This window comes from Thermobia domestica, chromosome 8 (assembly GCF_964235325.1).
Source record: "Thermobia domestica chromosome 8, izTheDome1.hap1.1, whole genome shotgun sequence".
Classification (NCBI taxonomy): Eukaryota; Metazoa; Arthropoda; class Insecta; order Zygentoma; family Lepismatidae; genus Thermobia; species Thermobia domestica.
In genome coordinates this window covers 60,051,451-60,067,902 of record NC_137461.1, presented here as the reverse complement: position 1 = coordinate 60,067,902, position 16,452 = coordinate 60,051,451, and the positions used below count along the sequence as shown (strand labels likewise).

The 16,452-nt window shown below is 38.3% G+C and overlaps 1 protein-coding gene across 1 annotated transcript in view; it reads left to right on the top strand.

The window, feature by feature from the left end:
- The window catches only part of LOC145692936 (mannose-P-dolichol utilization defect 1 protein homolog), a 253,385-nt gene that overhangs the window by 89,245 nt on the left and 147,688 nt on the right, over positions 1-16,452 (top strand). The window lies entirely within an intron of this gene.

Sequence of the window (16,452 nt, the reverse complement as noted above, 5' to 3'; positions counted from 1 at the left end):
TGCTTTCTTAGTCTATCCAAATTTTGAATAACCCAAACAGGTACAGAAATTCTAAGCTAGTTGCAAATGAGATTTCTCGTTGGTACAAAATTCAATAGGGCACTCAAATTTATTCCTCCTTCACATTTTCTCCTTGGTACAAAAATTTTCCGACGCTCAATCTACGAGTTATTCTGGTTTAAATATTTGACCTTTTTGGGGCATGTAGTTGCTGGTAACCAATTACTAAATGTGGAAACACCACCTCAATATGTTGCTTCGTTTACTAGTCTGATTTTTGACCTCCGTGGTAAGTACCTTTAGGACATGTAGTAGTTGGTGGCCGATTACTAAATGTGGAAACAGCACCTGAGTATGTGGCTCAGTTTTCGTGTTATTAGGTTTTAAGTAGGTTGACCTTTGACCTCGATGATCATTATTTTGGAACTTGTAGTACCTGATGACCAATTACTAAACGTGGAAACACGACCTCAATATGTGGCTCCGTTTTCGTGTTATTAGGTTTTAAGTAGGTTGACCTTTGACCTCGATGGTCATTATTTTGGAACTTGTAGTACCTGATGACCAATTACCAGACTTGGAAACACGACCTCAATATGTGGCTCAGTTTTCGTGTTATTAGGTTTTAAGTAGGTTGACCTTTGACCTCGATGGTCAATGTTTTGGATCTTGTAGTACCTGATAACCAATTACCAGACTTGGAAACACCATCTCAATATGTGGCCCCGTTTTCGTGTTATTAGGTTTTAAGTAGGTTGACCTTTGACCTCGATGGTCAATGTTTTGGATCTTGTAGTACCTGATGACCAATTACCAGACTTGGAAACACCATCTCAATATGTGGCCCCGTTTTCGTGTTATTAGGTTTTAGGTAGGTTGACCTTTGACCTCGATAATCAATGTTTTGGATCTTGTAGTACCTGATGACCAATTACCAGACTTGGAAACACCATCTCAATATGTGGCCCCGTTTTCGTGTTATTAGGTTTTAAGTAGGTGGTTGAACCTTTGACCTCGATGGTCAATGTTTTGGATCTTGTAGTACCTGATGACCAATTACCAGACTTGGGAACACCATCTCAATATGTGGATCCGTTTACGAGTTATTAGGTTTTAAGTATGTTGACCTTTGACCTCGATGGTCATTATTTTGGAACTTGTAGTACCTGATGACCAATTACTAAATGTGGAGACTCCATCTGAATATGTGGTTCCGTTTACGAGTTATTAGGTTTTAAGTATGTTGACCTTTGACCTCGGTGGTCATTATTTTGGAACATGTAGTACCTGATGACCAATTACTAGATTTGGAAACTGCATCGCAATATGTGACTCCGTTTTCGAGTTTGACCTTTGGCCTCAATGGTCATTATTTTGGAACGTGTAGTTGCTGGTGACCCATTACTAAATGTGGAAACACGACCTCAATATGTGGCTCCGTTTTGCGTTATTAGGTTTTCAATGTCATACAAACGACGTATCCCACATAAACTATAAGACCCAGGTAAAAGTAAGTGTGGTATTCGTAATCAGCATGGTCGGAAACCCCCATATGCCGAGTATCATAAAAATCGGAAATGTAAATGTTTCTGCGCATGCGTGTTATTTCTACTAAATTGGATTTGGCATACGCAACCAAGTGTGGGTGTATACTATGTTATTTAGGGAATGAATAACTGGAACCACAACTGCAACTGGGACAGTCTGTAGTGTAGTGTAATTTTTCTGCGCATGCGTGCAATGTGTAATTAATTGGAAATTTAATTTTACTGCGCATAAGCAATCAAGTGTGTGTGTGTGTGTTTTTTTATTTTTTATTCTCTGCTCTATTATGTTGCTATAGAGTGCTCGTAAAAGAAAACGGGGGTGTTATGTCTTATTTTATGTTTCTGCGCATAGCCGTAGTCTGCTCCTGAACTGGAACAATCTGCGGTCTGCTGTGTGTGTGTGTGTGTGTGTGAGTGTGTGTGTGCGTTGTTATTTTTTTATTCTCTGCTCTATTATGTTGCTATAAAGTGCTCGTAAAAGAGAACGGGGGTGTTATGTCTTACTTCATGTTTCTGCGCATAGCCGTAGTCTGCTCCTAAACTGGAACAATCTGCGGTCTGCTCTATTATGTTGCTATAAAGTGCTCGTAAAAGAGAACGGGGGTGTTATGTCTTACTTCATGTTTCTGCGCATAGCCGTAGTCTGCTCCTAAACTGGAACAATCTGCGGTCTGCTCTATTATGTTGCTATAAAGTGCTCGTAAAAGAGAACGGGGGTGTTATGTCTTATTTTATGTTTCTGCGCATATGCGCAGTAGGTCGAAAATTGGTCTCAAAATGGAGGGCGAATACACCCCCATTATTCTCTGCTATGTTTAAACAGAGTGCTCATAAAAGGGAACGAATCTTTGCTATGTTATGTTAAATAAGCCATAGTCTTTTATTAGCTCTGCTAGTCTTATGTAATTTCTGCTATGTGTTCGTAGTCTCTGTGTAATATCTGCTTTAGCTCTGCTGTGTTATCGATCTGCTATGTGTTCGTAAAGTGCTCATAAAAGGGAACGAGTGCGTGGAGGGTGATCTGCGCAGACCGTGCGCGTGGTCGACCAATCAGCGTAAAGAGGGAGGGTCCTGCGCCAGCCAATCGGTGCGTACGGGGCGGGGTCCGCTGCCAGCCAATCGGAAGGGAGTCCCGCGCCAGTCAATCGGCGCAGTAGATAGGAGGTCGTAAAAGAGCGTGACCGGGGGCGTGGCGGGCACCGACCAATCGGCGTGGCCAACCAATCAGCGTGAAGGGGGCGTGGCCGGAGCGTGGCCTGCGCCGACCAATCAGCGTGAAGGGGGCGTGGCCAACCAATCAGCGTCAAGGGGCGTGGCCGGGGGCGTGGCCTGCACCGGCCAATCAGCGTGAAGGGGCGTGGCCAGCCAATCAGCGTCAGGGGGCGTGGCCGGGTCACGTGACCTGCGCCAGCCAATCAGCGTCCAGGGTTTGCGCATGCGCAGTAGGAAAAAAAACAGCACCAAGTGTCCCCACTCTACTTCTCCCCTACCTGATTATGTTAATGAACTGAAACATCGCATTAGACAACCATCGCGGACGTTACCCCCGAAATGCTGACTACTGTTTGGCAGGAAATCGACTTTCGTTGGGATGTGTCCAGGATGACCGCAGGTGCACACATTGAGCCATAAAGGATTTACCACAAAAAGAAAAAAAACTAAGTATTTTACAGTATAATGACACATAAACCAAGTCTGTATGTGGTTCCAATAAAGAATTATAACTATGGACGTGAAGTTTTCGTTTTAACGATAACATCGAAAACTTGAAAAAGGCAACGCAAAGTATTAGACATATCTACCTAAATATAGATGGCCGTTTTTGATGTTTTAAATCGTGAAATAACGCGAATTTGGTACTTTTTCAAAATAACACCGAAATGCACTACATAAAGCGATAGATTCGCGAAATCGCTATGGCCGGTAATATTAATAAAATAACACAAGTTTCTTTTGCAATAAAATGTGATTCGAAGAAGACCATTAGTCTTGTGTTTTTAGATCGGTTGGTTAGTGAAAGTTTGCCCCTGAGATTTTGCTCCATGTGCTCTTGAAGCAGTGTCATTGCGAGATTCCAACATTGATTCTGAAAGATATTTTTCAGAATACAACTCCGTAGTCACGGAAAAGAGACAAAACCTTAAAGAAGAAAGTGTGGAAATATTGACTATTTTGTCCTTTGAAAAATAAGAAACACTGAAGAAACTATAAATTAGCCATTAAGAGTCTTCATCCCGGCGAAATTAAAATACCGCTAATTTTACAGTAATTATGTGATATCTTCAAATAGATAAAAGATAATCGAAATGTGGAACAAAAGCGCCCTAGACAATATCATTTTACATGAGAAACCGTTATCACGACTCACTTATCTGCTTTCGATTTCGAGCCATTTTGAGAATCGACATTTATTTTCGCGTTTCTAAACAGCTGAAAACGGAAAGCCTCTAGGTGACTTGTGATAAGGTACCTCACGCAAAATAATATTGTCTAGGGCGCTCTTGTTCCATATTTCAATTATCTTTTATCTATTTGAAGATATCACATAATTACTGTAAAATTAGCGGTATTTTAATTTCACCGGGATGAAGACTCTTAAGTGAAAATGTATGTTGTGAATTGATAGTTTTGAAGTGAAGAAAATGTTAAGAAACACTGGAGTGTGGTTTTTAGTCGATATATTGTATTCAAATCATACCTAGGTACATGAAATAAATCCAAGTTTAGGAGAGATATCGAGCTATTTTTTTCTCAGATAGTGTCCAAAAATATAATTTATTCTTTTAAATTTAAGATGTCAAAATTTAAAACTATTTGTTTAATTTTAAAATTATTTTATATTTTAATTAGCTTTCACAGACCACTTTCTCTATCTTTATAATATGCTTGACTTAAGAAACCATTACAGAATAAAGCAAATAAGCCCTATTTGTTTGTATTAAATCACGGAAAATAACACCGATTTTGGGCAAAAAAAAAAAAAATAACACCAGTTTCAGGAATAAAATAAAACGAAAACTCACGTCCCTAATTTTAACTGATTGAAGTTGTAAACCTTATAAAGAATCACCCTGTATGTACAGGGTGTGTTCAGTCTGCAGGCCACCTCTACTGACTGTTGCCCAGAAACAGTTTCCATTGCAGGAGACTGCCTTGCAGCTGGACCATGCGTATTGTATCCTACTCCTCTTTACAGGATTTCCACAGGCTGGAGACTGTGCGGATTCGACGATGGGAGAGGCAACGTGTGAGGAGTCCGAAAGCACAGTAGTCCATTTGTCTAGCATCTGGACTGTTGCAGGGATCTCAGAGAAGAAAATTGTCGAAATTCCAGTTTCCTGTTCCATACGGCGATAGGATTTCAGCAATATTTTCGCTGTGTGGTTCGATGTCGTGGCTTGGTGCTGTTCAATCTGGTTTGCGTCTTGTCCGTACAATGCTGGAATTTCGTGTTCGTACATTTCAGTCAGGATGAGTGTGGTAGCATTAATTTTGAGTCTGATAGCACATGTTTCGCACCACCTTTCGGAGAAGCAGTTTGCCCTTGTACGAGAAATCGGCCATAATCATGAACCCTTTTGGGACACTCTCCACTGGCGGAAGAACGTACTTCGGCCCTTGGCGTTAGCAGGTACTATGGCACGAACTTTACCACAGTCTGCAAGTAAATTCACGCTTCATCAAGAGTAAACACAAACTTCCACCGATCACCCGCGAGATGACGTTCATACAACCTCCTGCAATTCCTTTTTCGCTCAGATATATGACATGGTTTCAGAGCATGCACGTTGCTCTTGCGAACAATAATGAGTTGTAAATCCATGTGAATGGCGCGGTTGATTGTCACCTATCATGTGCAGCATTTGCTGGCCTCTCATGCTGTGTGTGGGTATTTTTGGAGGTCACCATACACCGAACCACACGCAATAGCAGCGAGGTCCTTATAACAGGAGGCTGGTTTCTAGGTGCTCGCGGCTGTTTGGTGGGCCCAGGACTCTATATCGCATGCTTCCGTATAATGCGATTCACATTTGCTCGATCTACATGAAAATTACGGTCTTCACATGTTTCTACAATGAGCGATGGTGTAATCTTAGCGTCGAAAAGAGCCAGAATGAACCCCTCTCAGAATCTGTTCAGTATCGGCGGTATCAGACTACGCTCGACCACATTGCTACGAGATACTGTTGCTTGCCTCGTGGCAATCTTACGAGAATGGGTTGCACGTGCGCGGTATAGTTGCATATTAATTTCGGCCCAATATAAATGAATTAACCTTTGTGTGCACTTCGACATATTTAAGTTACAGCATTCATAAACACTTGGCGAAAATATTTAGATATTTTAATCGTTTGCTATAAACGTAGCACGCTTTACTCTGTGAGCCACGCTAACTTCTAATAGTTCACAGCCAGGCTAATAGTTAATCAGTTTTTTTTTTTTTTTTTTACCTGTCACAAGAGATGTCGCTAGCGTGCAAGCAATTTGCAGACGGGTCGCATGCTTGAGTGGAACAACTAGTATCAGTAACAAACAATTCTTCTTTACATTGGATTACTAAAAATACTGACTTAATTATGTAGTTTCAGCTAAGAGTACGTTCCAAAATATAATTACAGCAAAAATATGGTAAAATCGCAGTATAAAGTTAAGATTGTGATTGCATCGGGAGTAACTGATAAGAGATTTCTAAACTTTTGCTTTTTATAATCACTTAGTTACTGTCAAGAAGTTGGGGATAAGCGTACATGAAAATGCAGAATTCCTGCTGTCCGTTGATTAAAAGGGACATTGAAGGGGCATTTTAAAATTAATTTAGGTAGAAAGAATAATCATTGAATTGCAATTAAGGTATTCTTCCCGCTCCCGCTATCTCTTTTTCTTCCTTTCGAACATCAATGCGTCAAAATATAACAATCAAAATTCCAGGCTCCGAAGAAAATGCAGAGTTAACGTTAAATTAATCAGTCTTTTCACTTGGGCTATTCGGGCAGGTAGCTGAGCTAGATAGTGTGGCCATTGATGGCATTGGTATGAGACACTTGATACAGAGAAGAGGCGGCTTGCCTACGTAACGCTAATGGCTCTGACAGCGCGTGTTACAATGATGGATCACAAAGAAGACGAGACTCCGCCCATACTCCGCCTCTTTCTCTAGGATCAAAGCATATCGACGATAATGGAGATTGAAACAGAGGACTTAACACGAAAATCTGTTGATATCAGTCGATATAGATACTGTGAGCGTTTGTTGCAGATAAATGAATACACATCATATTTTGATTAATTATTATTGATAATGATGCTGATCAGTAGTACATATGTGTTGGTAGTTGAGATTCTCAAATTTGATAAGCAATTGTGGTTAGAGCTTGTCTTCAGTTGTTAAGATCAAGCTTATTACTAAATATTTAACTGTTAAACGCTAGTTGTTGTTCTGTTACTTCTTATTTTTTTTACTCGATATACAGGGTATTAATGAAATACCATAAACAAACTATAAGGAGTAATTCCTTACACCAAAATAAGAAAGAAAAAAAAACACGTTCATGTGGGCATGTTCGGAAAAGCATAGTTTCGGAGCTAGAGCCGTTCAAAATCGTGAAAAATTACGTAGCAGCACGCATTATTCCGAACACGAGAAACCATGTAGCTGGCGGTTCGTAACGCTTCGACTTAACCGCCGATACATTTCGTATTCACTGCTGTCTGGGCTTACATTTTGCCTATTTCGGACCTACCTTTAAGTCTGAACATAACTGAAAGTTGCTATAAGCATGTCTGGGAATTATGCCCTGTGGAAAATCCCTTGCACACTCATTGTATATTCCTAAAATATGCATTTTTGGATGGCATATATATGACTTCCCTTACGCTGATATGGTCTGCCACTCGACGATTCGTTGTGTTCGAAATAACGTGTGTTGTAATGTACGTTCTTGGACGGCTATAGCTCTGAATTATGCACTTTCCTTCACAGATTAATATGAACTTCTTTTAAATTATCATTTTGGTGTGAGGAATCACCTTTTAGAGTTTGTCGGTATAGTTTATTAACGGTCTGTATATTTTTACACTTCAGGGCAATAAGTTCATGTCTCGTATAACCTTGGTGCTGAAGGATCTGTTCTCCAATCCAACCAACTTATGTTTAGCCCTATTTACTTTAGTAGTAATCCTGACAGTTGGGAGAACTTTTCTGCCTCTGGATTCCTGGCTCAGGGTCAATAATCAACGGGTTACATAGTACGACTGCCTCTAAATTTAGGCAGTTGTTACATTAGCTCGACCCCAGTTTTTGACAGGGGTACATAGGACTCGTTTAAATTTTGAAAATCGCCAAAACTAAAAATTTGCTATAACAATATAGGACCTTCGTATATACCTCTGTAAGTTTGATTGCCCCTTTCTTGTTTGCTTTTATGGACGAAAAATTTCCAAAAATGTAAATTTCGAGGTGTTTTTGACCAATTTATCTTTTTTTGATGAACTTTATAACGTTATATGGCTATTTGAAAAAATACAGGGGTCCATTCTCTTTCATAGGGCTGTATACATTGACGCACTCCCTCTTAAATTTCGGATGGGGTACATTGGCCCATCCCTTAAATTTGTGATTTTTCAAAAAAAAAAAAAATAGTAAATGTTTCCCAGGACTCGAATATATACTTGGTTGGTCCTGCTTGTCCCCTTCTGTTGGTAAAAATATGTATTTAGTACATACTTACCATGTGTTTGGTTATTGTCTTAATTTATCTTCATTGATTGAACTTTATTGCGTTATATAGTTCTATGAAAAGATACATGAGCCAAGTCGTTCATAGAACACGGGTACTCTCATGGAGGTGTGTGTGTTGATCCATCTTAGATTTAGGAATTGTCAAAAGTAAAAATTGTTAATTATTCTCTAGGACGCAAATACATGCCTCTGTAAATTTAGTTGATTCACATCGTGTTCTTCTATGATTAAAAAAAAAAAATCACTAAAAATATTTGTAAACAACATGACAGGAAATTGGAATTAATATGAGGCGGGATTTTGAACGTAGTGTATTAAAATCTACTAAGATGAGGCTTCATGCACCATATGTTCATATGGATAAGTACGTTAGTTGAAGAGAGCATGGACACCTTGGTATTTCTTAAAATTTTGGAAGGGATCCACCCTTAAATTTTGGTAATTGTTAAAAGTAAAAACAGGTAAATAGTCTCTAGGACTAAGGTATATATTTCTACAAATTTTGGGTGGTTCATGTTGTTTCCTTCTATGTGTAAAAGAGTAGCAAAAAGTTTAAATTCGGGATATTTGTAACCTAATTTATCCTCTGAGATCTGGTTTTATTGTAACATAGACCATATGGACAAATACATGGACAGGGTCTCATTTTGTTTAATTGAAGTGAGTACCTTCAGACATTCTTCTTAAATTTGGGAAGGATACACCATTTTCCCACCTCTTAAATTTGGGAAATGTCAAAAGACAAAATTTGTTAAATGTTTTCTTTGACTCTTTTCAACAACCTCGTACGAATTAGTGTTTCTAGTATACGGATATATTTATAATTTTTCTCTCGTCATCTCTGATTGAGAATAATGTTTTCAATACGGTGGTATACTTGCAAAGATTAGACCATGAAAGCACTGCTGTTTGGACGTTTTCTGAGGTCTACAAGGGGGAAAAGTCAGAAAAGCAAATGCTTGGAGAGTTAAAACCCTTTAAGTTTCGTTAGTGTGGATTGGCTTCCCTTATTTCTTCACTCGCTGGAACAAAGTATTGTGTATATTACTCGCCATGACATATCACAAGCGTTCGTACTCATTCAGTAATCAGGGGACACGCTAGATAAGTATTGTGAGTGCTTAACCTCTGGTACGAAAGAGCCCTTGTTCAATCCCAAACCATGTAATTTTATAGTGAGAAACATCGTGGCCGTGAGTTTTCTTCCAGTTCTGGCTTTTCCCACATGACCATTCCACCAATTATTTTATAATCAATAACTTTCATTAATCATCCTTCTCTCTTACCCTACTGAGTATAAACATGGGACGTGAAACTAGAAATTTGGTTTCATTCAGTAAGCACTCAATAAGAACTAGTTTGTTGTCATTACTATCCTATCATATGTTTGATTAAAATGTTAACTCATGTGTTGAAAACACTTCAGTCGATCTCTAAATTTTAACATTGGCCACCAAATTACCAAACTATATCAGTTGTATCAGTTATATGTATTTCATGAATTAACATAATCAAGTTACGAGTATTTTCCATTGGTTAAAGAAAACAATAGGGAAATAATATTGTTAATGTGTAAAGTAATTTGATAATAGTGCTGGAGAATTCCCAGAAAGCTCATATACATGATTATCATATACCGTTTTAAGTTTATGTATGATAGTATTGAATTCAGTAGATAATTTATATTATTTTTACTTGGGGAACTGTTTTGCCTGGGGTAAATCTCCTCGAGCTCTTCTCTGAATGCATTCCTTATCGAATCTATCTACGACGAACGTGCATACTAAAAATTAGCACTTACTATCAAATCACCGTGCTTGTATGTCTTTTTTTTCTTAAGTACAAGATTTCCCTTCGTAAGGTCGGTTGGTGACTCAAACATGTGGACATTAATACATTCAGGCTTCAAACAATGTCCATTTAGTGGTAGAGCGTTCACCTCTGGTGCTAGGGGTCTCGGGTTCAAACTCTGCTCCCGCCAAGTGAACTTTGTGGTGGACAAACACCGTGTGCGTGGGTTTTCTCGGGGTTCTCCCGTTTCCTCCCACTTTCTTCATTCCACCATTTCATTCATTACTCATTATCACCGTCTCCTTTAGCCTAACCGGCATAACCGTGGGACGTAAAACTCAAAATTTCATTTCATTTCATTTCAATGTCCATTTACTTAAAAGTACAAAGTAAAATTACTATCACAACAGCCTTCGCTTATACGTATGCCTTACGTTATAACTTTTAAAAGAACTGCAAAACTTTAATGAGCACACTGAGAAAAATTCGTTCTCCGGACAGCGGTATATTGTACAAATATACGGAATCCTCTTGCTTACTACAGAAACTAGTATGGAGCATACGTTATCCATATGCTACATACGCACTGCCCTTAGTTGTTAGCCTACATCATGTCGTTGCAGGATGTCTGACATCTAACAATTTTCCGTATGTCACATGCATACACCTATGTTACATTCTTCAGCTATATGTTATATACGTCCATTTATATGTGAGATTCTGACAACCTATATTGTTTCATATGGAAAGTACGTATAGATGTAACACTTATATGGAAAGTATTATAAAACATGCGTTTTCAGTTATACGTCTGCTGTACGGCAAGTCCAAAAACTACAGGAATTACGCATGTAACCTACATTTTTAAGCACGCTACCTACATTTTTTCTCAGTGTACGTATATTCATAGGCATTGATTGTGTTGTACTGCCAAAGGAAGTAACACTAGTTACATACTTACGTGCTTTAAATTCAATTCATTGACTTTATTATTGAGTAATAAGGTATGTTAGGTCTAGATACTTGGTTGTTTAATCTTGCAAATTAATACATTACAACTTTGTCCTTATACATGATGTTTCAAAACAACACTGACAACGTTTGGGAGGTGATTCCTGACATCAAGATAAGGCAAAAAGTGTAGACCAACCTGGGTGCACAAATGCTTCCTTTTGGAGTTGTAGGGTGCCGAAAACTTGAAAAAATGAACTTTAAAGGTCCATAGCTCCGAAACTACAGGGACTACCGTAGTTGGGTCAAGACTTCATTTAGAAACTAGTATGTGCCCTATACAATTTTCTAAGTTTCAGAATCCTGTGGTACTTCCGCAACAATTTTTATAGGGGTATTTGATGCGTACTTCAAACTAAATGCCCGTAGCCAAACTCCCTCTTTAAAACTTGTTGTGTGAGTACCTTAGGATTCTGAAACTTGGATATTTGGATAGGACACATACTAGTTTCTAAGTGTTCTTGACGTGACTACGGTAGGTCCTATAGTTTTTTAGCTATGGACCTTTAAAATTCATGTTTTCAGCAGCCAATAACTCCGAAAGGAAGCGTTTGTGTACCCAGGTTGGTCTATACTTTTTGCCTTATCTTGGTGTCAGTATGTGCCCTATACAATTTTCTAAGTTTCAAAATCCTGTGGTACTTCCGCAACAATTTTTATAGGGGTATTTCATGCGTACTTCAAACTAAATGCCCATAGCTAAACTCCCTCTTTAAAACTTGTTGTGTGAGTACCTTAGGATTCTGAAACTTGGATATTTGGATAGGACACATACTAGTTTCTAAGTGTTCTTGACGTGACAACGGTAGGTCCTATAGTTTTGGAGCTATAGACCTTTAAAATTCATGTTTTCAGTAGCCAATAACTCCGAAAGGAAGCTTTGTGTACCCAGGTTGGTCTATACTTTTTGCCTTATCTTGGTGTCAGGAATCACGTACCAAACGTTGTCGGTGTTATTTTGTAACACCCTGTATATTCAAGTATACTCAAATAATTAATAATAAGTAAATAGACAAGTACACATAGTTTACAAATACATTTAGTTTTTAAAGAAGCGTCCTTAAATTCTGCTACTTTTTGTTATTATTTGTTTTATTGTTTCATTATACACGTGAAGAAAAAAAAAAAACATGCATGATATCTTTATTTAAGCTGTTTCCCTACTGAGAGGTGCAGACGGTTACCCTTGAACCGACAGATGACGTACAAACATGGAAGTCATTGTATTAAGCGCACGAGTAATAGATCGAAATTCAATCTCAAATTTTGACTACTTATAATTATCACATGAGCGAAGGAAAGTGTTTTCCGCAATCAGCTACCTGTGAAGTATTTTATAGTGTAAAAAAAAAAAACTAGAAATGTCCATTGTGGGTATGAAGAAGAATACGAGAAAGTTATCTAGGTTGAGCTGAGAACAAATGTCCAGGTACTAGGAGAAGAAAGTGCTGAGTGTAATTAAAAAGAGGAAGAGATCTGTTAGGGCATTTAAGAAGAAATTGCATTCTAAGGACATGCTAGGGTTGTTGGAAGGAAAAGGAAAGAGGAAGACATTGATGGACGATATCAGAACGAGTTGATTGAGTTAACATCCGTTTCAGCAGCGAGGCTATATGATACGGGACCTACTGGTTAACGTGGAATCCGAACCACATGAGCTCTCGCCGGGAATCGAATTCGGGTATCCCACGCCAAAGGCGCGTATGCTAACCGCTTATCCACGGAGCTCGGGTATCAGAACGAGATAAGTGCTACATCAAAATGATTAGTCAATGGAAAAAAATTCAGTCTATGGCTAGTGGTTGCAGGACATAGCGAATAAGGCATTAGACATTACATCTTACTTTTTTTTTTTATTTTTTGACAACATCGATATATCACTTCAGAGTACTCCACAGTTATACCCACTACCACTGCTAGGCTCGAACCTCGTGCTATTCTTACTAATACTCTAGTCACTCACCAACTGATAGTTCATTTTGCGTAATTGTTTATTTATTATTTCGAATATTAAATACAGTCCTATTTCTACCGGTTCCCTTACGACCAACAGAACAGTGATAGTTCGCTTTTGCATGTTCACAGTTTTGGTGTAATAACACAATACTTAATTGATGTTTCACTGATTCGATCAAATTTAAACCTGTCATTCAAACTGTAAGATATACTTATATTGTATAATACATGGAAATATCTTTACTCTGTTCTAGCTCTTCATACTCAAATTGCGTGTAGTAACTATTGGTCGTTTTCATTGGCTGAAATTAAACGAGATTTCCGTTATCGTAACTACACGTCCAGTGTACCCTGGTGAGCATTTTATCAGTGAACACGCGTGATTTTTTTTTTATTTTTTAATAAAAGGATTTCTATTGAACAAAGTGCATTAGCTGATGCTGTGTGGTGGATAAGCATGGTGAGATTGGAATTCCCGTGAGAGAGAAAGAAGATTGGAGAAGTCAAGGGAAGAGAGAGGATTGGGAGGAGGGCAATCACGAAATAAAAAAAGGAAAAGTGAAAACACGAACGAATCAGGGAAAGAGAGAGAGAGAGAATGTATCAGGGACTGGATGATAAGCAGAGCTTTGCCGTGTGGAATGAAAAGCGAGACCTCATCACAGTTCCAATTACAAGGGCATAATGCTTCCAGGCAGATGATGCTACAGGTAATAAAGATATGTAGTAATGATATTGACTGGTTGTTCATGTGCGTACATGAATTAATCGTTTAGTGCTTTGGCATCTATGTGACTTTGCTGTTATTTTTGTAAACGGGACTTAGAGAATTAGTGATTCTTATAGAACATATACTTTAAAACAAAACACACACTAACTCTAACTCTATGGCCTATGGAACCCGGAGGTTCAATGCCGCGTTCACAAAAGCTCTCCACTGACTTCTATCCTTAGCTAACTGCATCCAGTTTCTATTTTGTATTCCAATCTCTGCGAGATCCATCTTAATATTGTCCTCCCATCTACGCCTAGGTCTGCCTAATGGTCGTTTTCCGGTTGGTCTTCCAGTCAAGACTTTGAAAGCGTTTCTACTTTCTTCCATTCTAGCTACATGACCTGCCCACCTAAGCCTCCTAGACTTGACGACCCTAACAATGTTGGGTAAACCATATAACTTATGTAGCTCCTCGTTATGAAGTTTCCGCCATTCCCCATTCCCGTTCCTCTTGGGTCCGAATATTCGTCTCAGGATCTTGTTCTCAAATAGTTTCAGTCTATGTTCTTCCCTCAGAGTAAGCGACCAACAGAACAACAGGTATGATTATCGTTTTGTATCGTTTTAAGCTTCAAATTCCTCGACAGAATTCGCGACGACAAGAGATTTTGAACCGAATAATAACACGAATTCCCTGCTTTTAGTCGACATTTAATTTCTTCGTGAATATGATTTTCCTCTGTTAATATTGATTCTAGATATCTGAAACTATCCACTTTATCAAAAGTATTATTTAATATTTTAACGCACCCATAATTTGCTGTATTACGGTCCCGACGCACTTCCATGTATTTAGTTTTCTCTGCATTTACTTCTAAACCCATGTCCCTGCAAGCATTTAATAAGATCTCTGCATTTCTTTCTATTGTTCTCCTATCATTCTCTATTAAATTTACATCATCAGCATATGCCGTAATCTGGTGAATACCGTTCAACTCTAGGCCCTGGTTGCTATCTTTGATTTTCACACTCACATACAGGAGAAAACCTTTCTCTACATCTAGTGATTAGCGTGTACGCTTTTGTCGATTCCCAATGGGAGAGCCTTGAAATTTGAATACTAGTGATTCGGGTCCGTCACTAACCATAGGTGCACGTATAGCCTCGGTGCTAAAAGGGACACTAAATTTTAATCCAGGCAGCTTTGTCTCTATCCGCTTTTTAAGGGGGCACGGTGGCTCAGTGGTAGAGCGCTTACCTCTGTCGCGTGGGGTCCCTGGTTTGATTCCCGATCAGGCAACTTTGTGGTGGACAACATCGTGCTCGTGATGTTTTCTCGGGGTACTCCCGTTTCCTCCCACTTTCTCATTTCACCGATCATTCCATCATTCACTTGCTTTGGTCATTGTCTCCCTTAGCCTAACAGGCATAAACGTGGGGCGTTAAATTGAAAGATTTAATCTAATTTTTCCATCTGCTTTTTCATATGCTTCCAAATAGAAAAGTTCAATGAACAAAAATAAAATTTCTTATGTATTGTTGTAATGAGTGACAAAATGCTATATTTAGTGAAATACAGTTGTTGAGGTATTGATAATCATCAAGCAAAATATCTTCAAATCAGTTATGATGTAAGTTTACGTAATGAAACTACTCAACTTTTTTACGTTTGGCTATCACTGACTATTTTGTTAAATTATATGTAGTTCGTTTGGAAAAATAAATGCGAAAAAGCATATGGGAAGGTAATGAATATTCGGTGGCCTACAAATACTGAGAATAGATGTTTCTTCTCCTATTTAGACATTAAAGAAAAATATTTTCATTCTTAAATAACTGAATCAGTGCAATAGTAGGTATGCTAATATAATAATATGTAATGATCGTTGCTACAGCAGCATTATGTGTCACTTTATGTTTCATCGTTAAATATTTGCAGAAAAGGAAACTCTACTCCAGTGCTCATGTAAACGTTGTACTACTACTTCTTTTTTTTTTTCTGTTTTATAAACTGGTCACACTGAGTCTTCAGAACTGTATTTTAATTAATTAGGATAATTTCTTACATTGTATTAGGTATCAATAGTACTGTATCTTTCTGGTTGAAATGAGGATCCGCACATTTGTGCGTGAGGTGTATCCGTCTGTCTGTTCCACGTTAGCTTTCGTGAAAAATTAAGACGCTCTAGTAGAACTTCGAGACTTCCTAAATAGATTTAATGCTTTGGGAGTTGAAATCCGACAAGAATAAGGAAATAGAAAAGGGGCGAATTTAACCTCAAGATTGAAAATCCATGCATATACATATGTCATTGTATAAATACTTTTTGATTAAATATAAATTTTCTTTGTGAGACTTCTTATTAACCATACTCATCATTTGGAGTTGAAACCTGTCAAGCAAGAATAAGGAAATGAATTTCACCGCCATCGTAGAAAAACATGTTCAACCATAACTTAACATAAAGCATGGTTTTTGCTTTCTTTGGTGTTTTCCAATGGAACTTATTGCTTAAGGTTGAAATCGTTTAAGAGCGAAGGTGCAAATTCACTTCAAGTCTCAGAATATATTTCAGGGTAATTTCCATAGTTTTTTTTTTTTTTTTCGATTTTCACGAGACCTGGCGTGTGTTCGCTTCTATTACTATGTACGGCAGCACTAGTATTAAAAACCGTGTGTGCTTGTATCGATC